General features: G+C 33.5%; 1 long non-coding RNA gene across 1 annotated transcript in view; it reads left to right on the top strand.

Moving 5' to 3' along the window:
* LOC141554137 (uncharacterized) overlaps positions 1-18,132 on the top strand; it is a 121,131-nt gene that overhangs the window by 65,332 nt on the left and 37,667 nt on the right. Inside the window, exon 2 of the long non-coding RNA XR_012485783.1 lies at positions 3,683-3,863. This is a non-coding gene — a long non-coding RNA (uncharacterized LOC141554137). The remainder of the gene's footprint in view (positions 1-3,682; positions 3,864-18,132) is intronic.

The raw sequence follows: 18,132 nt of genomic DNA, 5'->3' as shown, positions 1-18,132 counted from the left end.
TTGTAGCATTTCTACATCTGGCTTCTGCATCTTTTCCTCCAGCTCAATGATTATGAGGATAAGAAATCTGCTCTTGGTAGAAATCATGGTCTCCCATTCTTTGTTGTCCTACATGATTTGTAATTCCTATTTAGCCTCCATCCCCTTCAGTGTTTGATAAAGCTCATAGAACTTCTTGTTTTCCTTCCCCACAACAACTTTTTCCTCTTTCACTTTCTCCTCCCTTATCAGATATTCCCACAGTTGCTTAAGTTGCTTTTGATGTAATGATGTAATCACTGTAGTTGGTGTATACTTTGTGTAATATGGTGATGTAATGGTTCTATAGTTGGCACATGCTCAGTGTGCTATAGTGATTTGATCATATTAAGATATTTAAGGCCTGAGAGGACTGGAGATGGGAGTGTGTGCTTGAGCTCAATCTCAGAATACAGACTTCAGACTCCAGATTCCAGACTCCATCCTTGACCATCCTTGTGGTGGATCTCTTACCTTCATCACTTTTTCACCTAAGACGAAGGCCCGTCCAGAGATCCTCAAGAAAGTTATTCTGGACATTAAAATTAATTAACATTTTGAGTGATCTTTGGTTATTCATTTAGTATTTGAATCCATCTGAGTCTCTTTTCCTTATCTACAAAGTCAGTGTATCACATGTGCAAAAATATTTGAAGCATCCCATTTTGTAGTGAAAAGGAATCAGAAATTGAATGGATGCCCATCAGTTGGGGAACGGCTGAATCAGTTATAGTATATGAATGTAATGGAATATTATTATTCTATAAGAAATGATAAACAGACTGATTCCAGAAAAGCCTGAAAATGAATTGTGATGGACTTGATTTTTTTCAACAATAAGGTAACACAAGACACTTTCAATAGCCTTGGGATGAAATATGCCATCTGCAGCCAGAGAGAGAAATATGGAGACTGAATGTGGATCAAAGCATAGTGTAAAGTACAGGCTAACTCCCTGGAGGGCCTCTGGATCAGTCAGAGTCAGGATAAATAAAAGTCTTTGTTCTTTAGGGGGAGAAGTGAAAGGCAGGCAAGCAGAATCCTGGATTCTAGAGTCCAGAGTCACCAACCTCTTTCTCCCTAGTCCTGTCACCAAGTTCCTCTGGCCTCTCTCTCCCAGCCCTCTAATCCTTGCCTACTATTATCTTAACACCAAACATTCAGCCAGCACTAATGGTGAGAAGAGTCATTATCCAAATATATGCTAATAGAGTTATTATCTCACATCAAAAAAGTAATTAACCTTAAGTATGGTTTTCTAATTCAAGCATAACTTTTTGGAGTTTCAGACCTCTACAGCATAGTATTTTCACTTTTTGTTATTGTTCAGGTTTTTTTTGTTTGTTTTTTTTTCTCATGATTTTTCTTTCTCATGATTTTTTCTCTTTTGATATAATTTTCTTATGCATCATGGTGAATGTGGACATATTTTAGAAGAATTTAATCTATATCAGATTGCTTGCTGTCTTGAGGAGAATGAAGGGGTAAGAGAAGGAGAAAAACTTGGAACACTAAGTTTTGCAAAGAGGAATATTGAAAAATATTTTTCCATGTATTTGGAAAAATAAAATACTACTTTAAAAAAGGTCTAGTGGATTTTTGAAATGTTTTCTAGACCTAATAATTCCTTAGATGTTGATGTGTATAATAACTAGATCTTTCCCCCCACTGACTTTTAATTTTAATTTTTATTTCATTAAGACAATTGAATTTATTCATGAAACTATGTGATATTACTCTCACTATATTTATTTTGTAATTTAAATATCTTGAAAACAGCCATTAAACTTGGTAACAGTGACAGGCAATTATTTTATTAATTTTAAATATATAATAAAGGAAATACATAGTGACAAATACAGAGATATGCCTATATATTTAGATATAGTTACATATATAGATAATACACAGATTACATAGATAGATAGATAGATAGATAGATAGATAGATAGATAGATAGAGCTATCCATAAATCTAAGGTTTTTTTTAAAGTAATTTGAATTTCTACTGTGCATAAAGCATACTGATATGTATTGCAGAATTTGAAATAGTAAATGGCATAGTGCTGTTTTTCAAAGAGTTTACTAATTCCTTAGTGAAAATCAGGTATCTGCCCAACTAACCTATAAATTAGAATAAAATAAGTAGGTGCAATAGCTGCAATTTACTATGAAAGCACAAAGAGAGAAGATTGTTTATAGATAGAGGCATAAATAACAACAAAGGTTGAAATTTATATATTTTGAAGTTTAAAAGCATCACATATATTTATTTTATCTCACTTGAACTTCATAAAACTCTTTGACATGAGAGATACATTTTGTTTTTTAATATAGAGCTGATCTCACCGATATGGAATAATGCTGAAGAGGAAATCCTCTCTACTAATATAGTTTAAAAGCTTTTCTACAATTTATACTTGGAAAAAAATGTTGTCTAAAGTTCTTAGAAGCTAAGTTACACTGTGTGTGTGTGTGTTTGTGTGTGTGTCTGTGTGTGTCTGTGTGTCTGTGTGTATCATAAGGAGAAGTTAAACCAGATATTCCTAAATCTAGGCCAAATACTCTTTTCATTATAAATCGATGGGTCTTGAAACATTTTATTCAGATAAAATTCTCCTTTGAAATAGTAGCAAACTAAAGAGTAGAGTAATTAAGTAGCTTGCACATTGACAAAGCTCACAAATTATGAGCAAAGGAAGATTTCAAGAAAGAAGTTTCTCTTTAACTGGTCTTAGAATGATGCTTATGATTTCAAAATTTAGAAATAGCATAAAGAGTAATGCATTTGAGAAATAGAGCAATCAGCAAAAGTGAAGGGAAAAGAAGATAAAGCTTAAGAGTCATCATTTTTTTCCTTTCTTTATGTAATATTATAATTCCCTCTAAATTATATGTAAAAACAACTTTTAATATTTGCTTTTGTAAAATTTTAAATTCCAAATTATCTTCCTTCCTCTTTACATCTTCATTGAGAAGACAAGCAATTTGATATATGCTATATATATTGAATAAAGTGAATCATATTTCCATACAGTCATGTTGTAAAAGAAAATACTATTTTTTTAAATTTAAAATCAATTATATTTTGATATACATTCAAAACCCATCGGTTCTTTTTGCTGGGGATAGATCGCATTTTTCATTATAGGCTCCTTTGAGAATGTCTTGAGCCATTATATTTCCCAGTATAACTAAGTCATTCACAGTTGATTGTAATATATTACTATTACTGTGTTAAATTTTCTCCTGTTTCTGCTCATTTCACTTTGTATCAGTTCATATAAGTTTTTCCTTGTTGTTGTTGCTGTTGTTTCCATCATCCTGCTTGCCATTTCTTACTGTATTAGTATTCCATCACAATTGTATACTGGAACTTTTGCAGCCATTTCTGAATTGATAGGCCTCTCCTCAATTTCTAATTATTTGCCACCATTAAAAGAGACTCTATAAATATTTTTGTATATGTAAGTTCTTTTTTTCTTTTTTAAAAATATCTCTTGGGAATACAGGCATTGTGTTTCTATTGCTGTGACAAAGAGTATGAATGTTTTGTAGTTGAAAGGGGATTATTTTGTAATGTAACTGCCACATGGTGAATAAATGCTTACAAAAGTCTGAATGTGTCTTTCCTTGGTCTCACTATCTGATTTCCTCTTATTAAGTCTAAGGCCTGTGATATTCATTGATCCTGACTGCAAGGACCTATTTGAGCTCAGCCACATTTTCCTCATCCAAATGTAATGAAAGGCAGATACAAATTCCCAAGTTGGTGATTAACTGTGTATTCTGAGGGTGGTTGCAGAAGATTCCTTTTTCTGTTCTTAGCTACAGAGATATACTGAGGTAAGAAAACATTCCCTTATAACTATTAATTAGAATCATTGTGTTGAAGGTATAAAGAGGTTGCTTTTATGATTGATGTGAGGAGTAAGTTCCTCACTTATCACCTTGATACTCCTCATACTCCACATTTCCATCACCTAATTCATGCTTTTTCTTTTTTCTCTTTTTAAAAAAAATTGCTTTCAATTTGTGGAATAAAATAAGCATTTCTAAGACAGTACAGTTTACAAATGAAAAAAAAAAAGATGATTGCACATGAAACTGCAGCTCTGCTATGCACAACTTGCTATTCCTTTTAAATCTACATTAAAATTATCATGTAAATTTCTTTTTTCTTCCTTTCCCTCCTCCTAAACTAAAGATTGCTACCATTAAAAATACATATATGTGTGTGTGTATTGCACATATTTGTAAAATTATTCTATACATACTTTATCACTTCTTTTTCTGGATATAAAAAGTATTTTTTCATGTCTTTTAAAATTTATTTTGATATTTATAATAGTTGAAATAATTTATTTGCTCAAAGGAAATTTTTAAACAATAATTTTAAGCAATATTGTTGTAACTGTATATAATAATCTTGCTCATTTTGTTAATTATTTCAGGAAAATCTTTCCATTTTTTTCCTTTCTAAAATCATTGAGCTCATCATTTTCTTATAGCACAGTTGTACTCCATCACAATAGTATACTACAACTTGATCAGCCATTCTCCAATTTATGGGTATACCTGAAATTTCCAGTTTTATGACATCATAAAAAGAGCTGCTATAAACATTTTAGAACATATAGGTTCTTTTCTTTCCCTAATCATCTTTGGGAATAGACCAATTAGTAGTGTTGCTTGATCAAATTACTTAGGTAATTTAATAACTCTTTGGGTATAGTTCCATATTGTTCTCCAAAAAGGTTGGATCACTCAAGAATTTTATCAATGTTCCAATTTTTCCACATCCCACCATTTTCCCATTCTATTGCTCTAACCAATTTTGCATCTCAAGCTTGTTATAATTTGCATTTTTCTAATCAGTTATGATTTAGAACTATTTTTTCATCTAACTACAAATTGTTAGGCCACAATTTTTATTGAAGGGCAATGTTTATAAAAGGGTGATGTTATAAGCAAACAAGGGAGTCTACCTCTATCTGACTATAGATAGTCAGATCTGTGGAGAATAATGTGGAGAAGCATTATGAAATGCAAAGTAGATAATTCTGACTATTACAAATTAAAAAGATTTTGTACAAAGCCAACAAAACCAAAATTATCAGGGAAGCAGAAAACTGGGGGGAAAGGAGGAATTTACATTCAATGTTTTTAATAAAGACCTCAATTCTAAAATATATAGAGAATTGATTCAAATTTATAGAATTCAAGCCATTCCCCAAATGATACATGGTCAAAGGATATGAACAGACAGTTTTCAGATGAAGAAATTAAAACCAGGGGCAGTTAAGTCGTGCAGTGGATAGAGCATCAGTCCTGAAATCAGGAGTACTTGAGTTCAAATTTGGACTCAAGACACCTAGCATGTCTTAGCTCTGTGACCCTGGACAAGTCACTTAACTCAGAAAAAAAAATATTCCCTCAGCAAAAAAAAGAAAGAAAAGAAATTAAAACCATTTCTAGTCATATTAAAAAAAATGCTGTAAATCATTATTGATTAGAGAAATACACATTAAAACAACTTTAAAGTACTGTTCCACAACTCTCAGATTGGCTAAGCAAATATGATGGTAGGCATTGGAAAAGATTTGGGAAAACTGGAACACTAATACATTGTTGGTGAAATTATGAACTAATCCAACCATTCTGGAGAACAATTTGGAAGTATGTCCAAAGGGCTATAAAACTCTCTATACCCTTTGATCCAGCAGTGTCTCTACATCAAAAAAATCATAAAAGAGTAAAAAGGACTACATTGCAAAAATGGTTTGTGACAATCCTTTTTGTAGTGACAAGGAACTGTAAACTGAATGGATGTCTATCAGATGGGAAATAATGGAATAAGTTATGAAATATGAATGTAACAGAATATTATTGTTCTATAAGAAACAAAGAGCAGGCTGATTTCAGAAAGACCTGAAGAGACTAAGTGCTAAGTGAAGTGGCTAGAACCAAGAGAACATTGTACACAACAACAAGATAATGTGATGATTAACTGTGTTAGAATTAATTCTTTTCAAGAATGAGGTGATTAAGAGCAATACCAATAGTATAGTGATGGAGAGAGCCATCTATAAGTAGAGAGAGGACTATGAAGACTGAATGTGAATCACAGTATATAATTTTCTCCCCTTTTGTGGTTTTTTCTTTCTATTTTCCCCCTATAGATCTGATTTTTCTTGTGCAGCATGATAGATGTGGAAATATTGTTAGAAGAATTGTATATTTAACCATTATTAAACTGTCCAGGGGAGGGTAGAAGTGGGGAGAGAGGGAGAAAAATTTGGAACACAATATGCATGTTGTTAAATGTTGAATGTTGAAAATCTATGTTTTCATGTATTTTAAAAACAAAAAGCTATTATTATTTTTAAAATAACAATTTTAAAAGGATAGTTTCATGTGAAGAGAATAATCTATGATCACTCCAGCATTTTGTGCCACCCATAGTTTTCATCAGTCTAACATCCTGTTTTTCTCTTTTCTATACAATCACACAGTCCATTAAATGCCAATGTTTGCTGAGAGAGTATATCCATGAATTTTATTTCATTGAGGCAAGCAGAAGACTGTGTTGGTAATGAGACCATTATATACATAACTCTTCAGTATTAAGTGGCCATTGCTCTTGTTGTTTCTGAGTCCATTTCTCCCAAGGACTTCCTACCATGTCTCACAATCTGAACCTACTGTCATATAAAAGTCACTCATTACAAGCTTTTCCTCTGTCAGTATGCTAATAATGAGGGTCTCCATATCTTCATGAATTTTTTCTTGCTCTTATCTTATGTAGAATCATATGCACTGATGATGATGTCACAATGCTTTCCAAAAAATGGCAATCACATTTCCAGAACCTGAATTCACTCTTTTTTTGGGAGGCATACAAGTTTGTTGAATAGATTAGTTTTCATTGTGAAAATTTCTCTAGCTTCTCAGTATTTCCCCTCATTGCAGTCATTGCAGAAAAATGTTTATCTAGCTCCAATTTTTGTACCTGGCCTTCATTTTCCTTGTTTCACATTCGGCTGCTATTGGATGTGATAGCTACTGAGTTCTTTCACAGCAAGAGCTATTAATCTTTCAAGCCTAATGGATTTCTTATTGTCCATAGCATGTGCACATTCCATATATTAATGTTGTGGAATCATTTATACATAATTTTTTTGTAAATTTTTGAATGCTGCAACAACAGGACAATATGCCTTCTTGCCATTGAAAAGAGGCCTAGGTTAAGTTGCATGGTTCAAACGATTTTAGGGACCTTTTCAAGCTCCTTCCTCATTCTAGGAGATGAACAGTACAGTTTATTAAAAAAATGTTTCTCAGAAATGCAAGAAGCTAGCAAATCCTACTGTTGTTTCAGTCTAGTAAAATGAAGATCTGGTTCACCTGGTGTGTTGAATTGTGAATGATGCTCCCAGTGTATCTGAACCTGCTTTTTCAGCACTTTCCTTGTCAACATATGAACCTGAGATATATAAAAATGGTGGGTCTTATTTTTGATTCATACATAAATTTGATTTAAATGAGATGGAGTTGCAAAGTTGCAAGAGTTGTAAAGATTTGTCCTGTCGTTTCTAAGTTATAATCCTTCTCTTGGAGGAGATCTCTTTTCTGTAAAATCTTTTCCTCTGTGAGCAGGTTTCTTGGGAAGCTTCTGGAGCCTCCAGCCAGACTCTCTCCTTCCAGACTTACAGTCCCAACTCTGTCCCAGACTAGCCTCCCTCCTTGCCAGACTGCCTTCCTCTTTTATCCTAGCAGAGACTGGGCTAGTGAGAACTCAACGGGGCTTGCGGGAAATACTTCAACCAATGAACTTGCTCCCTCTAAAGATGCAAACGCCTTTAAACATGTAAACTCTACCTCAGAAATCCAAAAGGTGTAAACTCCCTTCAAAGGCCTGAACCAAAGGTGTGAATTCTGAGCCAGACAATTGTTTAGACAACCTGAGTTATCACCTTGTAATCCTAACAGTTGTCAGCCAAACTCTCTTTTTCAGAGTCATTGTAGTTAGGTAGCAAGACAAAAGTCAAGGTGACTGGTGATAGCTTGGTACACAGTGGATTATTTTGTCATCTCCAATGTTCAGCCAAGCTCTAAGGGCTTCACAACACTTGCTTCAGACTCTTTCAGATTATTGGAAGGAATTGTTCTCATCTGCCCATTCTCCTAGATGAAGTCTATATGCTTGTGGTAAACATCCCATCTAACTCAACAATGGATTTGAGACCCTTGGTTACACTCAACCTGGTTTAGTCTGTATGCCAAAACAGTTTACTAGGAAAATTGCAGTATATGTTATGGTTTCTTGGAGCCACAGTTAAGAGGTGGGAAATGAGGAGGACATTAAAGGGAGAAACCAGCCCTCAAAAGAGCTCAGCAGCCCTCCCACCAGAGGTACTAGTCTTTTTGAATTCTCCTAGATCCCCAGATTATTAGCAAGTTGTAGAGGAATTGTTTTTAAAACATGGATTTAACTAAAGGATGAGTAACTTCAGAAATTATGGTATTGTATGAGTTAAGGGCAAGAAGTAAAGACATAGAAGCAAAAGTTGAAAATAATCAAGTACTCTTTTGTTGTTGAATCAATAGTAGCTTTTAATAAATGATTGTTGGTTGTTTATGGGAGATTTTGTCAAAAATCTTGGGAAATATTAATGATTAAAAAGTATGTGTCAGTGAAGAGATATTCAAAATGGTTTTTGTTTGTTTGTTTGTTTGTTTGTTTGTTGTTTTTTTTTTAATAATCAGGATAGGAGAAGATCAGAGAATACCAAGGAAATAGAATTGAAAGGAGTAGGTGGTCCTCAAAGTCAAATGTTTGAAAATAGGTCAAGGGAGATGAAGACTGAGAAAAGATTATCCTGTTAGTCAATGGAGATGTCACTTGTTATTACAGAGTTGGGCAGAAGGCAAATTCCAAATGCAAAAGATAAAGTGACTAGAGCATAAGGGATAACAACAAGTATAAATTATTCTTAGCATTTGGCATTGAATAAGGAATATTTACTTGAGGGTGACAAAGCAGATGAGTTTTGTTTTGCTTTGTTTGCTTTTTCTGCTATGCTTTTAGAACACCCAGAGACCTAAAGATATAAATAGGTTTGTAAATGAAGAAAAATGTTACAGGAAAATTTTGAAAATAATAGCAGACATTACTAGAAAACTTTTTAATTTTTCAAACTACTTTTTGAACAGTTTTATTTCATTTGGTTCTCACAATAATCCTGCAGAAAATGTGCTTTATTATTCTTATATCGCAATTAGGGAAACTGAGTCTGAAAGAGATGTGATTTGACTATGGTCAAATTGTGACTGAGACAAGATTCTCCTCAAGTCAACCATTCTTCCTATAAAATTACACTGCTTTTATTACAAGGAAAGAAATCATTCTTCTGATTTCAAGTCAACTATTCTTCCTACAAAAGTATACTGCTTTTGTTACAAGGAAAGAAATGATTGACTGAGAAATACATAGAGTAAATGTAAGGTTATAAGACAATGCATAGAGAGGGAATAATTGATTTCATATTGGAGAAAAGGAAGCTAAAATGATTATATATTTGTCCTACAGGATTCATAGCTCTCTTCTTATCCCTCTTCTCTTCTTCCACTATTTTACTTTGCTCAATGATCTAATAGCTCCAGTGGATTTAATTATCAACTCTGTGCTGATGACCCCAAAATTAATATAGCCTGCTTTGACCTTTCTGCTCACCAAATCTCAAGCTGTCTTCAGCTATCTAAAATTGGATGTCTAATAGACATCTTGAACTTAAATTTTATCCAAATTAATTTATGATCTTTTCCCCTAAACCTTCTTCCAACTTCCACAGTAATAATACTATGGGGAACAATATTATTATTGCTGTTCCTTTAGCTTACAAAACTATGTGCCATGCTTATCCTGAATATCTTCTATTTTGCCAAGGCATGTCAATTCCATTTTTGCAATATCTCTGGATTGTACTATCTTTTCTCTTGTTGATTCTACTGCCATTCAGTTGCAGGCTCTCATCACCTCATGTCTGGATTAATAAAAAGGTTGATGAGTCTGCTTTCCTGAAGTCTCTCCTAAAGCCAATACAATCTCCATTCAGTCACCAAAGCAATTTTCCTAAAGCACAAATCTGACCATATCTCCCCCACCTCACCTTATTCCATAAACTCTCATGGATCTTAATCACCTCTTGAATCAAACAAAATTTTCTGCTTAATATTCACAGACATTCATAATATAGTCCCCTCCTATATCTGTAGTTTTCTTACACCTTACTCCTTACTATATGTTATTCAATCCAGTGACACTGACCTCTTTGCTGCTGCTCATACAAAGCAATATTTGCTCCACATATTTTCTCTGACTGTCCTCAATGTCTGGACTGTTCTCTTTTCTAATCTTTGACTACTGGCTTCCTTGGCTTCTTTCAGTCCTAGCTAAAGTACTATCTTGTTTTATCTAATTTCTAGCTCTGTATTCTTTGTACTGCCAGATCTAAGAGTTCCTGCCTAAGTATAGTCTGGCAATTCTCCTTGACATGCTAGTATTTGGCACTACATTAGAATATGCTTAGTATACAAACCCTAGATAAGGGGTCTAAAAATCCCAGGAGTAACAAAACTAAACTATTAATTGTGTGAGATCAGATTTAAACTCAGATCTTCTTCACTCTGACCCAGCAGTCTGTCCACTGAAGCACCTAGTTGCTCCAAAGTAGGAAAGGGATAAATAAGCAAATATAGAGAATTTTCTATATACAAAGTCACTAAATTCAAATCAGAATCACTGATCATCTAATCAAATTAATCAAAATCTACTACATCTAAAATCATGTTTCTTGTGGAAAAGAAGGTTCCCTGATTTCTTGTCAAAAGACTTAGGACTAACCTAACAAAGGTAAGATTTGGTCCTCACTAGTCCTAGACTGACTGCAGCAAAACTGTTATCTTTAACACTGCAATTCTCTCAGACTGTCTACCTACATCATCCAAGAGTTGTAATCTGCTTTGAATTAAAAAAAAAAAAAACTATGTTAATAAAATCACAGCTTCTTGAAATATTATACATAAAAGAGTCATGGAATTTCACCTAACTATACAAAAAGCCAAAGTATGCTCTTGCTTTAAAATAGATATTAGCTGGTAATTAGTGTGGAGTGGAAAATTTTACCCTTGAATATATTAATTTTAGTGTTAAATGCTTAAATAATCTATTTAAAATTTCCATGAAAGTTGCCTTCTTTACATGACTAATTACACCTTGTACCTACAAATGGTTATTGTAATTTCAAGCAGAGAAGTAATCTTTGTATTAATAATGAAACAAAATCACTTTTACAAACCTCCTTCTCTATTTCTCAACACTTTCCCTTCAGCAACATTTCCCATTAAATTCCAGAAGTATCTTCTTGACCAACTTAAAAATAATTAAATAGATGATATTTTAAGTCATTTGGTAATTTTAACATTACTGACAAGAGATGTAGTTAAAACTGTTATGTCCTGTAAAAGATCACAAAGACATAGAAGTCTTTGACAAGCAAGTCTTGATGAAGCAGAGTAAAGATATTCAGTTGAAATGTGAGAATTTGGGGCGAAGCCAAGATGGCGGAGAAGATACACGTAAATTTGTAAGCTCCCTTCTTCCCTCAGTACCAATTAGTTAAATCAGCCTCAAAAATAATGCTGGACTGATAAAAACCACAAGGATTAGAAGCACGACTTACCAGCTGAAGAGAATCTGGAATTTCAACAGAAAAGGTCAGTTCCAAGGGAAGGAAAAAAAGATCAGCATGGAAAAGGTTGGACTGGGTGCTAGCACACTGTGCCAATGGGGCTGGGGAGATCCAGTTTGAGTGCAGGGGCTTTTCACATCAGCTGCTGATATCCACCTCCACGGGGCGCATTGGCTGGGGTTTGTGACTTCACTGTTCAGCCTTAAACCTCAGAGCAGACACTAGGACACACAGCAGGGTTCTTCACTGGGCACTCCTCATAGTGCAGCCAGTGCCAAACACTTCTAAGGCATTTCCAGGGAGGGGGAAGGGAAACTCTTTCCCAGACCTCTCTCTTACCTCAGGCACAGGGTTGTTGCATTCTACTCACCCAGTCTGGGAGGAATCTGGTAAAGAAATAAATAAATAAACTTCTTACCCCAAGGGCAGACCCCAACAGATTTTTAACAATGAGTAAGAAGCTGAAGAGAACCATTGACACCTTCTATACAGAGAAATAGTGGGTATTCAACCCCAAGGAAGTTAACAGCAGAGAGTCTGAAGATAACACCCTAAAGGGGAATGATACCTGTCCCCTATCACATAACTTTCTCCTAGAAGAGACTATTAAAAAGTTAAGAGAGTTTGAAGAAAAATGGCGAAAAGAAAGAGAAGCTATGATAGAGAATAATAACGTTCTGAAATTTGAGTTGGAAAAAATAAAGAATTCACAGGAGATTCAGGGAAACAAAATTTGTGAATTAGAAAAGGTTAAAAAAGCACAGGAAAGTAGGATTTCTGAACTGGAAAAGATAAAAAAGTCTCAAGAAAGTAGGATTTCTGAATTGGAAAAGATTAAAAAGTCTCAAGAAACTAGGATTTCTGAATTGGAAAAAGAAAATAACTCACTAAAAAAAAATTAGTGAAATGGAAAAAAATTCAACAGAGCAAAATAATTCATTTAAAAACACAATTGGGCATATACAAAAAGAACTAAAAAATGTGAATGAAGAAAATGACTCATTAAAAATCAGGATGGAACAAATAGAAATGAATGATTCATTGAAAACCCAAGAATCAGTCAAACAAAACCAAAAAATTGAAAAGCTGGAGAATATCGTCAAATACTTACTGGGAAAATCTATAGACCTGGAAAATAGATCTAGGAGAGATAATCTGAGGATCATTGGACTTCCCGAAAACTATGATCAAAAAAAGAGGCTAGTTACTATTTTACAGGAAATCATCAAAGAGAACTGTCCAGAGATAATAGAAACAGAAGGGAAAATAGGCAATGAAAGAATTCATCGAACACCTTCTAAAAAAGACCCTGAAAAAGAACTCCACAGAACATTGTGGCTAAGCTGCAGAACTACCATACTAAGGAAAAAAAATTGCAAGCAGCAAGGAAAAAACAATTCAGATATCAAGGGGCCACAATGAGGGTCATGCAAGATCTGGCTGTCTCCACATTAAAGGATCGAAGGGCCTGGAACCTGATATTCCAAAAGGCAAAAGAACAAAGATTGCAATGAAGAATAAACTACCCAGCTAATTTTAGCATTTTCTTCCATGGAAGAAGATGGTCATTTAATGAAACAGAGGAATTCCATTTGTTTCTAAGAAAAAAAAAAAAAAAAAAAACAGATTTAAACAAAAAATTTTATCTTCATGCACAAGACTGAAGAGAAGCAGAAAAAGGTAAAAAGAACTCTTGAGAACTGTATCTCTATTGTGGATATACAGAAAGTCCACATGGATAATTTTATTTTACTGATATAATATAAAAAAGGGAAGTAGTAAAGGGAAGGGGGTAGTATCAGGGAAAAGGGGAAGGAGAGATAAAAAGAGGGAAACTACATCCCAGGAAGAGGCATAGAAAATCTACCACATCTGAGGGAATTTAGAGAGGGGGAGAAACATTGTGTGAATCTTACTCTCATCAGAGTAGGCTCAATTAAGTGTAAATAAATGACATATTTGTTTTTCAGAGAATCCTCTCTCACCTCATTAAAAGGGGGGAGAGGAAAAGGAAAAAAGAAAAGGGGAATAAGGGAAGGGTACAAGAAAGGGGAAGGGATTTAAAAGGAGGGGAGAGGGATACTAAAAAGGGAGGGCTGTGAGTCATAAGTGGGGTCTATAAATTAAATATTGGGGAAGAGATTCAGGGGAGTCAAGGGGCAAAAAAAGCATAATCTGGGGATAATATGATGGCAGAAAATACAGAATTAGTAATTTTAACTGTAAATGTGAATGGGATGAACTCTCCCACTAAACAGAGGCGGGTAGCAGACTGGATCAAAAGTCAGAACCCTACAATATGTTGTTTACAGGAAACACACTTAAAGCAGGGAGATACATACAGAGTAAAGGTAAAAGGTTGGAGCAGAATCTGTTATGCTTCAGGTAAAGCCAAAAAAGCAGGGGTTGCCATCCTTATCTCAGATCAAGCAAAAGCAGAAACTGATCTAATTAAAAGAGATAAGGAAGGAAACTATATCTAGCTAAAAGGTAGCATAGACAATGAAGCTATATCAATACTAAACATATATGCACCAAGTGGTATATCATATAACTTCCTAAAGGAAAAGATAAGAGAGTTGCAAGAAGAAATAGATAGCAAAACTATAATAGTGGGAGATCTCAACCTTGCATGCTCAGATTTAAACAAATCAAACCACAAAACAAATAAGAAATTAATTAAAAAGGTAAATAGAACATTAGAAAAACTAGGTATGATAGACCTTTGGAGAAAACTGAATGGTGATAGAAAGGAGTATACTTTCTTCTCAGCAGTTCATGGAACCTATACAAAAATTGACCATATATTAGGACATAAAGATCTTATAATTAAATGCAGGAAGGCAGAAATAGTAAATGCCTTCTTCTCAGATCACAATGCAATAAAAACTATATTTAATAAGAAATTAGGGGTAAATAGACCAAAAAGTAATTGGAAATGGAATAATCTCATCTTAAAGAATGACTGGATGAAACAGCAAATTATAGAAACAATTAATAATTTCACCCAAGATAATGACAACGATGAGACATTATACCAAAATCTGTGGGATGCAGCTAAAGCAGTAATAAGGGGAAATTTTATATCTTTAGAGGCTTATTTGAACAAAATAGAGAAAGAGAAAATTAATGAATTGGGCCTGCAACTTAAAAAGCTAGAAAAAGACCAAATTAAAAACCCCCAAACAAAAACTAAACTTGAAATACTAAAATTAAAAGGAGAAATCAATAATATTGAAAGTAAAAAAAAAAAAAAAAACTATTGAATTAATAAATAAAACCAAGAGTTGGTTTTATGAAAAAGCCAATAAAATAGATAAACCTTTGGTAAATTTGATCAGAAAAAGGAAAGAGGAAAATCAAATTGTTAGTCTTACAAATGAAAAGGGGGAATCTTTCCACCAAAGAAGAGGAAATTAGAGAAATAATGAGTTACTTTGTCCAACTTTATGCCAATAAATTTGATAACTTAACTAATGGATGACTACCTCCAAAAATATAGGCTTCCTAGATTAACAGAGGAGGACATAAATTGCTTAAATAGTCCCATTTCAGAAAAAGAAATGGAACATGCTATTAATCAGCTCCCCAGGAAAAAATCACCAGGACCAGATAGACTTACATGTGAATTCCACCAAACATTTAAAGAACAACTAGCCCCAATGTTATATAAAGTATTTGAAAAAATAGGGTATGAAGGAGTCCTGCCAAACTCCTTTTATGACACAGACATGGTATCAGTACTGATACCTAAATCAGGTAGATCAAAAACTTAGAAGGAAAACTATAGACCAAACTCTTTAATGAATATTGATGCTAAAATCTTAAATAAGATATTAGCAAAAAGACTTCAGAAAATTATCCCCAGGATAATATACTATGATTAAGTAGGATTCGTACCAGGAATGCAGGGCTGGTTTAATATTAGGAAAACTATTAGTGTAATTGACCATATTAATAATCAAATTAATAAAAAACATATGATCATCTCAATAGGTGCAGAAAAAGCATTTGATAAAATCCAAAATCCATTCCTACTAAAAATGCTTGAGAGTATAGGAATAAATGGACTATTCCTTAGAATAGTCAGGAGCATATATTTAAGACCATCAGTAAGCATAATATGTAATGGAGATAAACTGGAACCTTTCCCAGTAAGATCAGGAGTGAAACAAGGTTGTCCATTATCACCATTACTATTCAATATCGTATTAGAAATGCTAGCCTCAGCAATAATAGTCGAGAAAGGGATTAAAGAAATAAGAGTAGGTAATGAGGAAATAAAACTGTCAATCTTTGCAGATGACATGATGGTATACTTAGAAAACCCCAGAGATTCTAATAAAACGTTATTAGAAATAATTCACAATTTTAGCAAAGTTGCTGGGTACAAAATAAATCCACATAAATCCTCAGTATTTTTATACATCACCAACAAATTGCAACAGCAAGAGATACAAAGAGAAAGACATGAGTATTTGATGGCAAGAGGTTATTGAGCTTTGAACTTGTTCCTAGGGAGTAAATAGGATTTCTAAAAAATAGTAAATAAGAAGGAATTATAATTCTAGCAAGGAGGATAAATTGTGTAAAGGTACTTTTATAGAAGAGAATTTCTTATTCAATAACCAATCATTCAATGAATCAATCACTGAATAAGAAATATAATGGTAAATTAGTGGAATAAATTAGATTACAAAAGACACAGTAGTCAATGACTATCGTAATCTATCATTTGATAAAACCAAAACCTCCAGTTTCTGAGAAAAGAACTTACTATATTACAAAAATTCCTGGGAAAATTGGAAAAGAATATGGCATAAAATACTCAGAGAGCAAAATCTCACACATGTACCTAGTGGGTCAAAATGGGTACATGATTTAAATATAAAGATTGATACCTTAAACAAATAAAGAGAGCAAGAGATACTTTGCCTATCATATCTATAGAGAAGAGAAGAATTTATGACTAAACAAGAAATGGAGAACAATTATGAAATTCAAAATGGATAATGATGATTATATTAAATTAAAAAGATTTTGCACAAACAAAATCAGTACAAACAAGATCAGAAGTGAAACAGAAAGCTGGAAAACATTTTTTTCTGCCAGAATTTCTGATAAACTCCTTATTTCTAAAACATAAACAGATCTGAGAAATTTATAATAATACAGGTCATTCCCCAATTGCTAAATGGTCAAAGGATATTAACAGACAGTTTTCAGATGAAAAAATCAAAGTTATCTATAGGTGTAAGAAGAAGTGCTCTAGATCACTACTAAATCAGAGAAATGCAAATTGAAACAACTCTGAGGTACTACATCACACCTATCAGATTGGCTAACATGACAGGAAAAGAAAATGCTAAATGTTGGAAGGGATGTGGAAAAATCAGAACACTAAGACGCAATTGATGAAGTTGTGGACAGATTGAAACATTTTGGAAAACAATTTGAAACTATGTCCAAAGGGCAATCGAATAGCTTTAATACAGCAATACAACTACTAGGTCTGTACCTCAAAAAAATCATGAAAAAAAAATGGAAAAAATGCACATATACAAAAATATGGTGGCAAAGCATTGAAAAATGAGGGCAAACTCATTAATTGGGGAATTGTTGAAGTTATGGTATATGAATATAATGGAATACTATTTGTGCTGTAGGAAATGATGAGTAGGCAGAGTTCAGAAAAACCTAGAAAGTCTTTGATGAATTGATTCTTAGTGAAGTGAGCAGAACCAGAGCATTGTGCACAGTAACAGCAACACTGTGTAGTGATCAATTTTGATAGACTTCTCACCATTACAGTTATTTAAGACAATTCCAAAACTTGTGATGGAAAATGTTATTCATATCCAAAGGAAGAACTGTACAATCTGAATTCAGATTGAAACATATTATCACTTTTTTGGCTTTAAAAAAAAATTTCTTAGATTTTTTCCCATTTGTTCTTGTTCTTCTTTCAGAACATGACAAATGTGAAATTTTTTTTAAATACTCTTATCTATAACCTCCATTATATTGCTTTCTATCTTATGGAGGAGGAAAGGGAGGGAAGGAAGGGAAAAATACAGAACTCAAAATCATATCAAATAAACCTTGAAAACCATTCATGCAATGGAAAAAATAAATTACTCAGCCTGTCTATGTTTTTGGTTGGAGCTTTTCTAGGTTAGAGAAATAAAGAAAGAAACTGGAGAAGTCCTGGCAGTGTACGTAGTATACATGATCCTCTACTATGCCTAAAGAAAGGAAGACTAGCATTGAGTTGGAATCAGGTCTATCCCCATAGATTAACCATGTGTAGAGTATGAAGTAATTTTAAAAAGAATCAACCAATGTGGGAAAAGACTGAGACT

The sequence above is a fragment of the Sminthopsis crassicaudata genome, chromosome 1 (genome assembly GCF_048593235.1).
Source record: "Sminthopsis crassicaudata isolate SCR6 chromosome 1, ASM4859323v1, whole genome shotgun sequence".
Classification (NCBI taxonomy): domain Eukaryota; kingdom Metazoa; phylum Chordata; class Mammalia; order Dasyuromorphia; family Dasyuridae; genus Sminthopsis; species Sminthopsis crassicaudata.
The sequence above is the reverse complement of the archived record's forward strand: the minus strand, read 5'-3'. Positions and strand labels throughout refer to the sequence as shown.